At 50.7% G+C, this 14,408-nt stretch overlaps 1 long non-coding RNA gene across 1 annotated transcript in view; it reads left to right on the forward strand.

Moving 5' to 3' along the window:
* The window catches only part of LOC140394029 (uncharacterized), an 82,001-nt gene extending 72,220 nt beyond the window's left edge, over positions 1-9,781 (forward strand). The window contains exon 3 of the long non-coding RNA XR_011935805.1: positions 4,947-9,781. This is a non-coding gene — a long non-coding RNA (uncharacterized lncRNA). The remainder of the gene's footprint in view (positions 1-4,946) is intronic.
* Positions 9,782-14,408: the final 4,627 nt, after the last annotated feature.

The following is a 14,408-nucleotide window of genomic DNA, read 5'->3' on the forward strand; positions in this document are numbered from 1 at the left end:
CGACCGGATGGAATGGAGAGCGTCCGGGAGGACCTCCTGCCACCGTGAAACTGGGAGATCCCTGGACCGTAGGGCCAGTAGGACGGCCTTCCAGACCGTGCCGTTCTCCCTTTCTACTTGCCCGTTCCCCCGGGGGTTGTAGCTGGTCGTCCTGCTTGAAGCTATACCCTTGCTGAGCAGGAACTGGCGCAGCTCGTCACTCATGAAAGAGGAACCCCTGTCGCTGTGGACGTATGCGGGGTAACCGAACAGTGTGAATATGCTGTTCAGGGCTTTAATGACTGTGGCCGCGGTCATGTCGGAGCAGGGAATGGCAAAAGGGAAGCGGGAGTATTCGTCCACTACATTAAGGAAATACGCGTTGCGGTCGGTGGAGGGGAGGGGCCCTTTGAAATCGAGACTGAGGCGTTCAAAGGGACGGGAAGCCTTAATCAGGTGCGCTCCATCTGGCCTGAAGAAATGCGGTTTGCATTCTGCGCAGATGTGGCAGTCTCTTGTGACTGTACGGACCTCCTCTAAGGAGTATGGGAGATTGCGGGACTTGATGAAGTGGTAAAACCGAGTGACCCCCGGGTGGCAGAGGTCCTCGTGGAGGGCATGGAGGCGGTCAATTTGTGCGTTGGCACATGTCCCGCGGGATAGGGCATCAGACGGCTCGTTCAGCTTTCCGGGCCGGTACAAGATCTCATAGTTGAAGGTGGAAAGTTCGATCCTCCACCGCAAGATCTTGTCGTTCTTGATCTTGCCCCGCTGTGCATTATCGAACATGAAGGCTACCGACCGTTGGTCAGTGAGGAGAGTGAATCTCCTGCCGGCCAGGTAATGCCTCCAATGTCGCACAGCTTCCACTATGGCTTGGGCTTCCTTTTCCACTGAGGAGTGGCGGATTTCTGAGGCGTGGAGGGTCCGGGAGAAAAAGGCCACGGGTCTGCCCGCTTGGTTAAGGGTAGCCGCGAGAGCTACGTCAGAGGCGTCGCTCTCGACCTGGAAGGGGAGGGACTCGTCGATGGCGCGCATCGTGGCTTTTGCGATGTCCGCTTTGATGCGGCTGAAAGCCTGGCAAGCCTCTGTCGACAGCGGGAAAGTCGTGGTCTGTATTAGGGGGCGGGCCTTGTCTGCGTACTGGGGGACCCACTGGGCATAGTATGAAAAGAACCCCAGGCAGCGTTTCAGGGCTTTTGGGCAGTGCGGGAGGGGAAATTCCATGAGTGCGCGCATACGTTCGGGGTCGGGGCCTATTATCCCATTGCGCACTATGTAGCCCAGAATGGCTAGCCGATCGGTGCTAAAAACGCACTTGTCCTCGTTGTACGTGAGGTTCAAGGCTTTGGCAGTCTGGAGGAATTTTTGGAGGTTGGCGTCGTGGTCCTGCTGATCGTGGCCGCAGATGGTTACATTGTCGAGGTACGGGAACGTGGCCCGTAACCCATGTTGATCAACCATTCGGTCCATTTCCCGTTGGAAGACCGAGACGCCGTTTGTGACGCCAAAAGGGACCCTTAGGAAATGGTATAATCGCCTGTCTGCCTCGAAGGCTGTGTACTTGCGGTCACTTGGGCGGATGGGGAGCTGATGGTAGGCGGACTTGAGGTCCACGGTGGAGAAGACTTTATACTGGGCAATCCGATTGACCATGTCGGATATGCGGGGGAGAGGGTACGCGTCTAGTTGTGTGTACCTGTTGATGGTCTGGCTATAGTCAATGACCATCCTTTGTTTCTCCCCTGTCTTCACTACTACCACCTGCGCTCTCCAGGGACTATTGCTGGCCTGGATTATGCCCTCCTTTAGTAGCCGCTGGACTTCGGACCGAATGAAGGTCCGGTCCTGGGCGCTGTACCGTCTGCTCCTAGTGGCGACGGGTTTGCAATCCGGGGTGAGGTTCGCAAACAAGGACGGGGGTTGCACCTTGAGGGTGGCTAGGCCGCAGATAGTGAGTGGGGGTATGGGGCCGCCGAATTTAAACGTAAGGCTCTGTAGGTTACATTGAAAATCTAAGCCCAGCAAGGTGGGGGCACAGAGTTGGGGAAGGACGTTAAGTTTGTAGTTTTTGAATTCCCTCCCCTGTACCGTTAGGGTAACTATGCAGAATCCCTGGATCTGTACGGAGTGGGATCCTGCAGCTAGGCAAATCTTTTGTGCGCTGGGGTAGGTAGTTAAGGAACAGCGTCTTACCGTGTCGGGATGTATAAAACTTTCCGTGCTCCCGGAGTCGACTAGGCAAGGCGTCTCGTGGCCGTTAATTAGGACCGTTGTCGTCGTCGTCTGGAGAGTCCGGGGCCGAGCCTGATCGAGTGTAACCGAAGCGAGCCGTGGTTGTAGTAGTGGGGTGGGGTCCGCTGTTGCCGTCCAAGATGGCGTCGGGGATGGATAAAATGGCCACCCCCATACCTCGCCCGTAGCTGAGGGGTCACAAGATGGCGTCGGGGGTGGACAAAATGGCCGCCCCCATGCGTCGTACAGGTCGGGGGCGGTCCAAGATGGCGGGGCCCCTCCTCCCCTCGTGGTGGTCGGGACCCAAAATGGCGGCGTCTGCGGGTCGCACATTGAGTGCTGGGGGGCGCTAGGACCGCGCGGAGTTCCTGCATTGCGAGCGCCCGGGCCGCGGGCGCTAGGACCGCGCGGAGTTCCTTGGCTGCGAGCGCCAGGGCCGCGGGCGCTAGGACCGCGTGGAGCTCCCTCGCTGGGGACCGCGGTGTTCGGGGCCAAGGCCGGCGGGTCAGTACTGCGAGCGCTGGGACCGTGAGGAGGTCCCTCGCCGGGGACGGAGATCGGGGTCCAGGTAAGCTGTATTGCCGGCGGGTCAGGCGTGGGGCGCGGGACGGGGGTGAGGGCCCAGGTCGGCGGCGCTGGCGGGTCAGGCGTGGGGCGCGGGACGGGGGCGAGGGCCCAGGTCGGCGGGTCAGGCGTGGGGCGCGGGACGGGGGCGAGGGCCCAGGTCGGCGGGTCAGGCGTGGGGCGCGGGACGGGGGCGAGGGCCCAGGTCGGCGGGTCAGGCGTGGGGCGCGGCACGGGGGCGAGGGCCCAGGTCGGCGGCTCCGGCGGGTCAGGCGTGGGGCGCGGGACGGGGGCGAGGGCCCAGGTCGGCGGGTCAGGCGTGGGGCGCGGGACGGGGGCGAGGGCCCAGGTCGGCGGGTCAGGCGTGGGGCGCGGGACGGGGGCGAGGGCCCAGGTCGGCGGCGCTGGCGGGTCTGGCGCGGGACGGGGGCGAGGGCCCAGGTCGGCGGCTCCGGCGGGTCGTACATGGGCTGCGGGGAGGGGGGTTGGGGGGCGTAGGCGGCGTGCAGGGCTCCCAGTTCTCCCGGGGCCGCGGTGGTCGGGACCCAAAATGGCGGCGCCTGGGGGTCGCACATGGCGTGTTGGGGGGGTTGGGAGGCATAGACTGCCTGTAGGGCTCCCTGTTCTCCCGGGACGGCGGCGACCACGCGGGACCGGCACACCACCGCATAGTGGCCCTTTTTCCCGCAGCTTTTGCAGATGGCTGTGCGGGCCGGACAGCGTTGTCGGGGGTGCTTCGCCTGGCCGCAGAAATAACAGCGGGCGCCCCCGGTGCGACTCGGCGTTTGGACTGCGCAAGCCTGTGGGGTGTCCGGGGGGGGGGGGGGTAGGGGGTTTTCCGCCGCGGGTACGTACGGGGCCCAATGGCCTGCCGCGCGGTCGGGGCCGTAGGCGCGGGTATTACGCGCGGCTACGTCCAGCGAGGCTGCCAGGGCCCGTGCCTCTGAGAGTCCTAGTGACTCTTTTTCTAGAAGTCTTTGGCGGATTTGGGAGGATTGTATACCTGCAACAAAAGCATCGCGCATTAACATGTCCGTGTGTTCGTTTGCGTTCACCGACGGGCAGCTGCAGGCTCGTCCCAAAATCAGCAGCGCGGCGTAGAACTCGTCCATCGATTCTCCGGGAGCTTGCCGTCTCGTCGCGAGCTGGTAGCGAGCGTAGATTTGGTTAACTGGGCGAACGTAGAGACTTCTCAGTGCTGTGAAGGCCGTCTGGAAATCGCGGGTGTCTTCAATGAGGGTGAAAATCTCCGTGCTCACCCTCGAGTGCAGGACCTGCAGTTTTTGTTCATCTGAGACTCGGCCTGTGGTCGATGTGATGTAGGCCTCAAAGCAAGTCTGCCAGTGTTTGAAGGCTGCTGCCGCATTCACTGCGTGGGGGCTGATCCTCAGGCATTCTGGAATGATCCTGAGCTCCATAGTCCTTTTTAGGCACGCTTAATAAATTGTGGCGCACAAAGACTCCGTGAGACAAATAGAGTGAAGTCGATGAGGCTTTATTAAGCGTGTCTGTTCCCCAGCAGCCCGATAGTAAACTGGCATGCGGGGGAAGGCACCGGCTTCTTATACTTCGCCTTCAGGGCGGAGTATGAGGTCAACGGCCAACCAGGACCCGGGATCTGTCAGCCAATGACATTAGGGCTTCCAGTCCCACATGACCCCCAATACATACTACCACACAGACGCCATGGCCTTTGCCTCGCTTGTGGTCAGGAGACGGACCCTCTTCAGCTGGAGGTTGACTACACCGCCAAGCGTCTCAGCGTGTCCAGGTGACCTGATGGAGTTTTTGCCCCTCAAGTGAGTCAAGTTCACCGTGAGAGGGTCGGTGGATGGGTTTTGCCGTAGACAGCGGCCATTTATAATGATCACTGTTAGCTTTTGAAGGGAGTGGAATATTGGTTAGTTTATATTTTGTTGTGGGAGGATGCGGTTGGCGAGGTTATTACTGTTATGTGTTATTGGTTATTTTGTTAACTTTGTATAAAAATTGTTAAAATTTCAATTAAAATATTTCCAATAAAAGAATTTGATTTATGATACAAATTTCACTTTGACCCTGAAATAGAGCCTTTTTTTATTGTCACCTATGCATGAAACTATTGCATTCACCATTGCTGCATTTTGCCCAAATACATCTCACCTTTTTCTTTTTGTTCTTTCCTGTAGGTTTCCAGAAATCCCTGTGAGCTTCCTCCTTCCATTCAAAGCTCTGCTGGAAACATATAGGTTGAATATCATTTAAACCAAGTGTGGCCAAGCCATGGCTCTTTAACTCTTCCAGTACGGCTTGTGGGAAAATATTGGCTGAACATCTTTGTGCATCTCAATTTAATATAAACTGTGTTATGAAACCCAAACTTAACTGGTCATGGGGAACAAGAGATCAGGAACTCCAAGTCCTGACAGTTTTACACCCAAAACCTTGGAATTCCCACACATGCACAGATTTGGAACAAACGGGACATTCACAGTTCAGAAACTTATCAACCCAATGCGAAGCGCCATAGTCATGAATTTTCCCAGAGAGACTGACAAAAGAAGGGGGCAGAGCAGGCACAAGAGATAAGGGAAGGAATAGGTCGCAGTTTAGTTAGGAAAAGGAGAAATCATCTCCAAGTAAAGAAAGCGCTGCTCGGAGAAGACTTAAGATGAAGTGGACTCAGGAATAGTCCTGGCAATCAAAGAGGGCAAAAAAGAAACCCTGAAAATCCAAGAAGGTTGGTGACTCAGCACTGCGGGCCCTTGGGGAAAAAGTACTCCTTTGGAGCAGTAGCATTCTGCTTGGCATGGCCAAAGAGCTGAAATTGTGCTTGTAATTTGATGCTCGCGTGTACTCGGGAATCCAGAAAAATGAATCCAGGAAAGTGAGATTGAAACCCTGCGAGGTGAACCATTGTTGAAGCGGCCTGAGTTGGAGCGACCTTTGAAGAAAATACGAAGGCACGATCTTTGAAGGTGAAGATTGAAATCCCTTATGGTACAGTTAGGACGCAAGTTGTGTTTACAGTTCATAAACATAAGTTGCATTTAAATAGCTTTATATTTAAGTAATAACCCTGTGTAAACTTTGTGAATGAAAATTACGTCAAAACTTAAGAAACAAAAATATGAAGATGAAAACAGAAATTGTAGCCAGAATGGGAGGAAGACTTTCCATTCACCGTTATTGGCAGGAAGCCTATGTGCCTTATCTGCGATGTATCACTCGACCACTACAAAGCCAGTAATTTGAAACACCACTATAAAAAAATCACAAAACTTTTCATCTAAGGATCCTCCTAAATCAGAATTGACGAGAAATAAGTTAAACATGTTCAAATCATCCCTAAGTAGCCAGCAGACACGACTTTCAGTAAGGAAGCTGACACAACAACCAAAGCTGTTTTTGTCATGACATGGAATGATGCTACGTTAAACGTCCATACTTTGATGGAGAATTTGTTAAGAAGAATACAGGCGAGGCAATGATCATCTACAAGACAGAATCTAACCATCCCCTTGACATTCAATGGAATTATCACTGAATCCCGACCTTATCAATATCTGGGGAGTTACCACTAACAAAAACTCAGCAACTAATAACACAAATTTAAATTTCACACCACTCTACAGGAAGGCGTATCTTCCATAATGAGGTTTGTAAAGCTGAAACATCATGCAGTCCTTCCAAATCAACACCTGATGGAGCTCCTTTGTACAACCTTGACAAAGTAAGCTGGAATTTCAAAACCTTACGGCCAGGATGGAGACCCACAAGATCTCTACTAGCAGTAATTAGCTTGTGTAAACTTTGTTCATGTCTCGCGGCTCGTGAACATCTGAAGATTATCAGATGTGGTGCTTAGGCTTGGTAAGTTTGGCCACCCCAGTTTAAACTATGGTGATAACCACATGTGAAAAATGAAAAAGATAACAAAAAGTTGAAGCATTAATAATTGGCCATCAAATTGTAGAAGTCTGTTTTGAACAGTCTTGTTTTGTGGACAGGCCAATAGCCCACATATTGATGGGCATAATATTTATGTAAAAATATTTGGTGTCTGCTTGTTTATTTTTTTTTGTGAAAGGCATAGAGTGGGATTCTCCGTTTCTGAGACTAAGTGTTGACGCCAACGCAGTATCCGTGGACTTTTATGACAGAAAAACCGGAGCCGCACCTGGACCGATTCGCTATTGTTGAGGAACTAGCACCAGTGCCACATGGAACACAATCGATTCCAATGAAAAATGGTGCGGGATTTGCCAGGTCCATGATTGACACTCGGGAGTCTGACAGGTTGCAGCCGCATATACACATTACAATCCCCACACACACTCATCCCAGTCAACAGTATGGCACTGGTTGTGCTGGAGCGTACCCATACAGCTGGGTCAGCTGGGGCCAGAGGGCACCTGGGGGGTGGAGCCCTGGGGGGATACCTGTATGACCTGTGACAAAAAGTTAAAAGTGGGCTGTTAGCGGTGTAAGCAGCTACATGGCCTGCTGTGGCAATGGTGTTCCGTGCCCATCCACACCGACCCCTCAGCCCACCTCATGAACACACCCAATATTCACCACCAGCCCTGGCAGAAGGCCCCTGGTCAGCGGCATAACTACATTAGACACCTTCCGTTTGCTCTCTCTCGCTCCCTCAGCAGCCACCACGCCGGTTTCACGATTCTTAAAGCACAAGTGAACCATGCCATCGGGAACTCGGCCCATTGGAGGCGGAGAATCGCGGAGGCCCCAGAGAATATCGGGTCGGGGCCACTAATGATATGCAAATGATGTTTATTCCACGTGCATTCTGGAATACATTGACGTCGCTGTCAAGGTGACGGAAAATCACGATTTGGCATCAAATCGGTGCCCACTATGGTTTTGGCGTCAGAACCGATTCTCCACCCAATTGCATTTCCGATTTCAGCGTTAGCCAACGGAGAATCCTGCCCAACTATTTTGCATATACCAAGATCTTGTAAACATTAGTTAATGTGAAAGACAAATGTTGGTGTGGACAATTATCTGTTTTGATTCAAATAGTGCCATGGGATGTTTAATGGCCAGCGTTAGCACCAAAACAGGCTGGTTTGACTATGGACCAGTGATGAGCAAACCACCTAAGTTTGTGACTGGTCCATGAGTGGCCCTCGTTCACCTCAGTAGGCCGCAAGATTGAAATCAGGTTTTTTCACTAATATTGACTTCATGAGTAGGATGGAATACATTTAATACGAGCCAAATATTTCGTAAAGAGTTATGGAAAATGCATAATAATTTATACACTGTCATCAACTTTAAATGGTAAAAGGTGGCACGGTAGCACAGTGGCTAGCACTGTTGCTTCACAGTGCCAGGGACCCGGGTTCAATTCCCGGCTTGGGTAACTATCTGTGCGGAGTCTGCACTTTCCCTCCGTGTGGGTTTCCTCTGGGCGCTCCGGTTTCCTCCCGCAAGTCCCGAAAGACATGCTTGTTAGGTGAATTGGACATGATAAATTGCCCTTAGTGACTAGCACAATCAATCACTCATGAGGCGAGAAGAGATGAAGTCAATCGAAGGCTTTATTACGCAGACTTGTTCCCCAGCAGCTCGGTTACAGAATGTGGCTGCTGGGAGAACCTGGGTTCTTATGCTCCGTCTTACTGGGTGGAGCCAGCAGGCGGCAGATCCAATCAGGACCCAGTGTCTGTCCACCAATAGCCTCTCGGCATCACTGGGTACCGTACTACCCCTAATACATACCACCACAGTGACCAAAAAGGGTAGGAGGGTTTATTGGGTTACAGGTGGAAGTGAGGGCTTAAGTGGGTCGGTGCAGATTCTGCACTGCATGTTCTATGCTCTATACTCTGAATACTCCCTCAGTGTACACAAATAGGCGCCGGAGTGTGGCGACTAGGGAGATTTTCACAGTAACTTCATTGTAGTGTTAATGTAAGCCTACTTGTGACACTAATAAAGATTCTTTTTTTTTTAAACTTCAAATAATAAAAACTAAAGAAATATTTACACTTTTGACACACAGAGAGTGCACAGATCTCACAGTCACTGTTGTGACGAGTCAGTAGGTACCTGGGGCTGGATTCTCCGATTGCCGACGCCGAAATTGCATTCGGCGACCGGCCGGAGAATCCAAGTTTCTGACAAAATCGGGGGCTGCGCCGCTTTCATGAAGCTCCACCCCCTCTTAAGCACCATATCGATGGCCTCAAGGCATTGCCTGAGCCCCCCCCCCCCCTCCGATGCTCCGCCTTCCGTGGGCAGGGGGTGACATTATTCAGGGCTGGGGGCACTGGGGGGGGGTGCGCGAGCCAGCCGGAGGAGGGGACGTTTTTGGGGTCTGGGTTTGCGAGCGGCCGCCGCCATGTAGGACGGCGCGGCCGCTGCAGGCTACTGCCGTGCGCATGCGCGGCCACAAACCCAGCAATTTTCCGGGGCGTATCAGCAGCTAGAGCCGGGTGTTCTATAATGCCGTCCTGCTAGCCCCCAGAAAAACGGGGAATCCGTGGCCGTTTTTTACCAGTTTTTCTGGCATAAAACGCCAGCGTTCCCACGTCGGTGTGGGGACATATCCCCAGAAGTGGAGTATCCAGCCCCTCATTTCAATTACCCTTGCTTAGCGTGCGTATCATTTCAGTCACACCGATAGGAAAAAGCTACATAGAACAGAAATCAGCTAATGTAGCAACCCTGCATGTCGCCAATGTTCAACAAAATGTCTCGTGGGCCGGACTCAAAAATCAGATGAGCTGCATATGGTCCCCGGGGCCGCAGGTTGTCCACCACTGCTTAAGATAATGTGCACTGATATATCAACATAGACAATGTGTTCAAGTTAAGGGGTTAGGTTTGATTCCATAACTTCCTGATGTTGAGGCTTGATTATGACAAAATGAGTCAAGCTGACACCTTACGGTGTTGCACTGTGTATGCCACATTTGTGAACAAAATCTCCAGGATGGAACGCTGCTAACAGTGTAATTAAAGTAGCATTAAAGAAATCAATTGGAATCATTGATTCGACTAGTTGGAGTCATAATCAGCACAAAGGAATATGGTTGTGGTTGTTGAAAGCCAATCCTCTCAGTACCTTTACATCACTGCAGGAGTTCCTCAGCATATTGTCCTCAGCCAACCGTCTTCAGTGGCTTCATCAATGGCCTTCTTCCCATTATAAGGTTATAAGTGGGGATGTTTACTAATGATTACAGTGATCAATTCCATTTGCAACACTCAGATACCTTGCATGCAACAAGACCTGGACAGCAATGAGTCGCGGGCTGATAAGTGGCAAATAACATTCACCCCACACAAGTGCCAGGAAATGACAATCTCCAACAAGAGAGAATAGAACCATCTCCTCTTGACCTTCAACAAAATTAATGTAAGGCTCCTATGTTAATCCCTGTCTGTCCCTTGATTTTCCTTTTAATTTATGTTATTCTGCTATTTCAATTTTTGTACCTGGATAATTAAGATGGACTTCACCTTTAATTTAAAAAATGCCACTCCAGCAAGATGTTCTGTTTGGTCTGACATCAATGATGATACCTCTTGATGGACTTGGCTGGCAGCCAATGCGCTGTTTTACAATTGCCGGACCTTAGCCGATATTCAATGCTGATTGGTGCTAACTATTCTGAAATGTACCAGCCTCCCGTACCAGCCTCCCCGAACAGGCACCGGAATGTGGCGACTAGGGGCTTTTCACAGTAAGTTCATTGAAGCCTACTTGTGACAATGAGCGATTTTCATTCATTTCATTTTCATTCATGTTCCTTCCTCTGTGGGACTGTATGTTGCTTTTAATTTCATTTTGAACAGAAGCTGGAGGGTCACAGCTCTGATTTCTCTCTCTCACCTGATGGATTTTTTCTGAAGATCCAGAGTAAAGATCTTTCTCTCTGCACAGCCAGTTTGAGCTGCAAAGAAATTCCAGTCCAGCGCCAGCTGCAGGCAGGGTCACTTATTTAAAAATTATTTTTAAAATCTTGTTTTGGGAACTCTGCTCTTGTCTCAGAAAGGCTGTTAAACATTCTGGTGGAGTTGGGCACAAATAAGAATAGCACAGGCCTGAAGCTGTTCTTTTGGAGTGAAGGCCCAGGTTAATAAAAGTTAAAAGTGGCTCCCCAAAAGGAATCTGGGAGTTCTGACTGAATGTCACTGCAGAAGATCCTCATTAGCAATCCAACCACTGGCTCCAATTAATCCGTATCCTGGAAGGACAGCTGACTGCTGCAATGATTTCAAGACCCAACGCAAGGGCACTTATCTTCCATTTCATATTTTTATTCCTATTATTCTTACTCCTCCCCTTCCCTATGCATGTGCCTTTCTCGTGGTGTTTGGGTAGAAGGTTGGACGGTAAAAGATGGGAATAGATTAGCTTGGCCATTATTCTATTATAAGTATTGGATGTCTTATCTCTATTTTTATTACAAATAAACAGTTGTGTTTCACTATAAATCTGGTTCCTATATGTCATTGGAGCAGTCAGGGGCCAAAGATCTCAGAAACTTTAAACAATTTATTGCTTAATTCACTTGTGTTGGGACTCTGGGGTCTGTGGGGCTGGAATAAACTACGCACTAACCCAGGGTGTCATTACATTACCCTCACTTAATCCCCCATCATCAACATCTGTCAGGGTTACCATTGACCAAAAATTGATGTGGCTTCACTCAACATCATCCAGGAAAAAGCAGCCCACCTTATCAACAACCCATCCATCACCTGCAGCAGTGCGCCAAGACTCCTTCGACACCACTTTCCAAACCTGCGACCTGAACCACCTGGAAGAACAAGGGCAGCAGACACATGGGAACACCAGCACCTGCAAGTTCCCCTCCAAACCACTCATCATCCTGAGTTGGAAATATTTGCTGTTTCTTTACTGTCGCTGGTTCAAAATCCTGGAGCTTTCTCCCCATCAGTACTGTGGATGTACCTACACCACATAGATGACAGCGGTTCAAGTAAGGAGTTCACAGGCACCTTCTCAAGGGCAATAAATGTGGGCCAAGCCAGCAAAGTCCACATCCCATGAATTAATTTGAAAGAAACAAATCAATTGGCTTGACCAACCACCACCGAAAAAGTTACTCTCTCCTCTGGCATACTGTAGCTGTAGTGTGTATCATCTACAAAGTTCATCCAGCCAACAGCACTTTCCACGTCCATAGTGTCTATTTTCAGAACGACAAGAGCAGCAGGCACATGGGAACACCACCACCTGCAGGTTTTCATAACAATGAATATGTTATTGAATAGAGTGCAAGTGAGGCAAGAATAAAGATTGCACAAACCTTGAACTGGGGCCATGCTTCTGCCTTTTCCATGTCCCAATACCCAATCCCTTCATTTGGAGGACCTGTTTCTCAAAAGGTGTCAAAGCTTCATCTCCAGTCGCAATTGTCCATTTATTTTTATGTGCTACCTTCTCAATAGAAAAACTGAAGTTTGAAGTGCTTATATTCAAAGAGACCTGAAAACAAATACTTCTACTCAGAAAATCACTAATTCTTCACAAAAATATCCTTACAGCTATTATTGGCATGTGATTCAGACAAACATGATTTTCATAAAATATTTAATACTGAACATTACAAACTATCATTAAATGAACAAGATGTGTACATTTACCTTAATCATCTTGTGCTCCGGATATCAAAACCTGCAGATTTATGACCCCATATTACATACATCTTGTGCCAGTCCTCAACTCTGATCATTATAAATTATCACACACGCATTGTTATGTGTTGCCTCCTCAATTTTGTAGTCAACTAAATTTGATCTGGGTGATAGTCATTTATCAGAGCGGCAAGGAAGAAAAATAATTTGCCTATCATTATACAACATTAGGGAAGGTCAAGATACACAATAAAAATCTATAGGTTGGCTTTGAACCTGTTAATTTGGCCAATCACACAGATAATATTCCCTATACACTTCAGTGCCCCAAACACAGTTATATGTCCTCATCAACAGTAGAATCCCTACAGTGCAAAAGGGGGCCATTCGGCCCCTTGCATCTGCACCAACCCTCCGAAAGAGCACTTAAGCCAGGTCCACCCCACCCTGTCTCCGTAACCCCACCTGCATATCCCAGGACACTAAGGGACAAGTTAGCATGATTAATTTACCTAACCTGCACATCTTTGGACTATGGGAGGAAACCCACGCAGACACTGGGAGAACGTGCAAACTCCATGATGCGCGATCAATGACCACTAAAGCAAGGTTGTAGTCCAACTGAAGGCTTTAATAAGCTAGATGTTAACCCCAGCAGCTCAGGCACAGAATGAAGGCTGCTGGGGCTGCACGGGCTCTTATACCTCGCCTTGCAGTGCGGAGCTACCATACAGCTTGACCAATAGGAAACAAACAATATCTACCAATGGTGTTCCAGCGTTACCAGGTACCGTAATACCCCAACACAGACTACCACATTCACCTCCTGTTAAAAAAGAGTCCGGCAGGGGTGGTGGCCTGATATTACAACATGGTAACGTGGTAGAGATTATAGTTATGGAGGTACCGTAATACCTCCGTACAGCGTTTTGTAACTATTTACAATTTATGATGCATAATTAACTATACACTTTAAAATGAAGCAATCAGTCGATCGGGGGCCCTGGTCGTCCTCGGTGATTGTCGAAGCTTCGGTGGTGACTCCGGTGGCGGCTCGGGCGTCTGTGACTCTGTGAGCGTGGCCTCGATCTCTGTGGCAGCTTCAACACCCCTAGACGGCGCTGGTGGGGAAAACGATTGTCCTGGGAAGGGAGCGTCTGCGGGGTGCGTTGGTGGGTGGGGGGCCTAGACGGGGCCGGCGGATGTACCGATCCTCCTGCAAGGTGCACTGGTGGGAGGGAGGGTGAGACTGGTGGCTGGGGTGTGCATGGGGCTCCGGTGGGTGCCAGGTCTCGTAGAGAGACCGTATCTTGTCGGGGTACGTCACGTAGGCATACTGGGGGTTAGCGTGGAAAAGATGGACTCTCTCGACCAACGGGTCCGACTTGTGCGCCCGCACATGATTTCGGAGGAGGATGGGTCCTGGAGCTGCCAGCCAGGTCAGGAGCGAGGTCCCAAAGGAGGACTTCCTGGGGAAGACCAGGAGACGTTCGTGAGGTGTTTGGTTGGTTGTGGTACAAAGCAGTGACCGGATGGAGTGGAGGGTATCAAGGAGGACTTCCTGCCAGCAGGAGACTGGGAGATTCCTGGACTGTAGAGCCAGTAGGATGGTCTCCCTCTCTACCTGTCCGTTACTCCGGGGGTTGTAACTGGCCATCCTGCTCGTGGCGATGCCCTTGCTGAGCAGGAATTGATGCAGTTTGTCGCTCATAAAGGAGGACCCCCTATCACTATGTATGTAAGCGGGGAACCCCCACAGTGCAAAGATGCTATGGAGGGCCTTGATGACGGTGGTTACGGTCATGTCGGGGCAGGGGATGGCGAATGGGAACCAGGAGTACTGGTCAATCACATTCAGGAAGTACGTGTTGCAGTCGGTGGAGGGGAGGGGGCCTTTGAAGTCCATGCTGAGGTGTTCAAAGGGACGGGAAGCCTTTATCAGGTGCGCTTTCTCTGGCCGGTAGAAGTGCGGTTTGCACTCGGTGCAGATTTGGCAGCCCCTGGTGTCATAA

This window comes from Scyliorhinus torazame, chromosome 17, assembly GCF_047496885.1.
Source record: "Scyliorhinus torazame isolate Kashiwa2021f chromosome 17, sScyTor2.1, whole genome shotgun sequence".
Classification (NCBI taxonomy): Eukaryota; Metazoa; Chordata; class Chondrichthyes; order Carcharhiniformes; family Scyliorhinidae; genus Scyliorhinus; species Scyliorhinus torazame.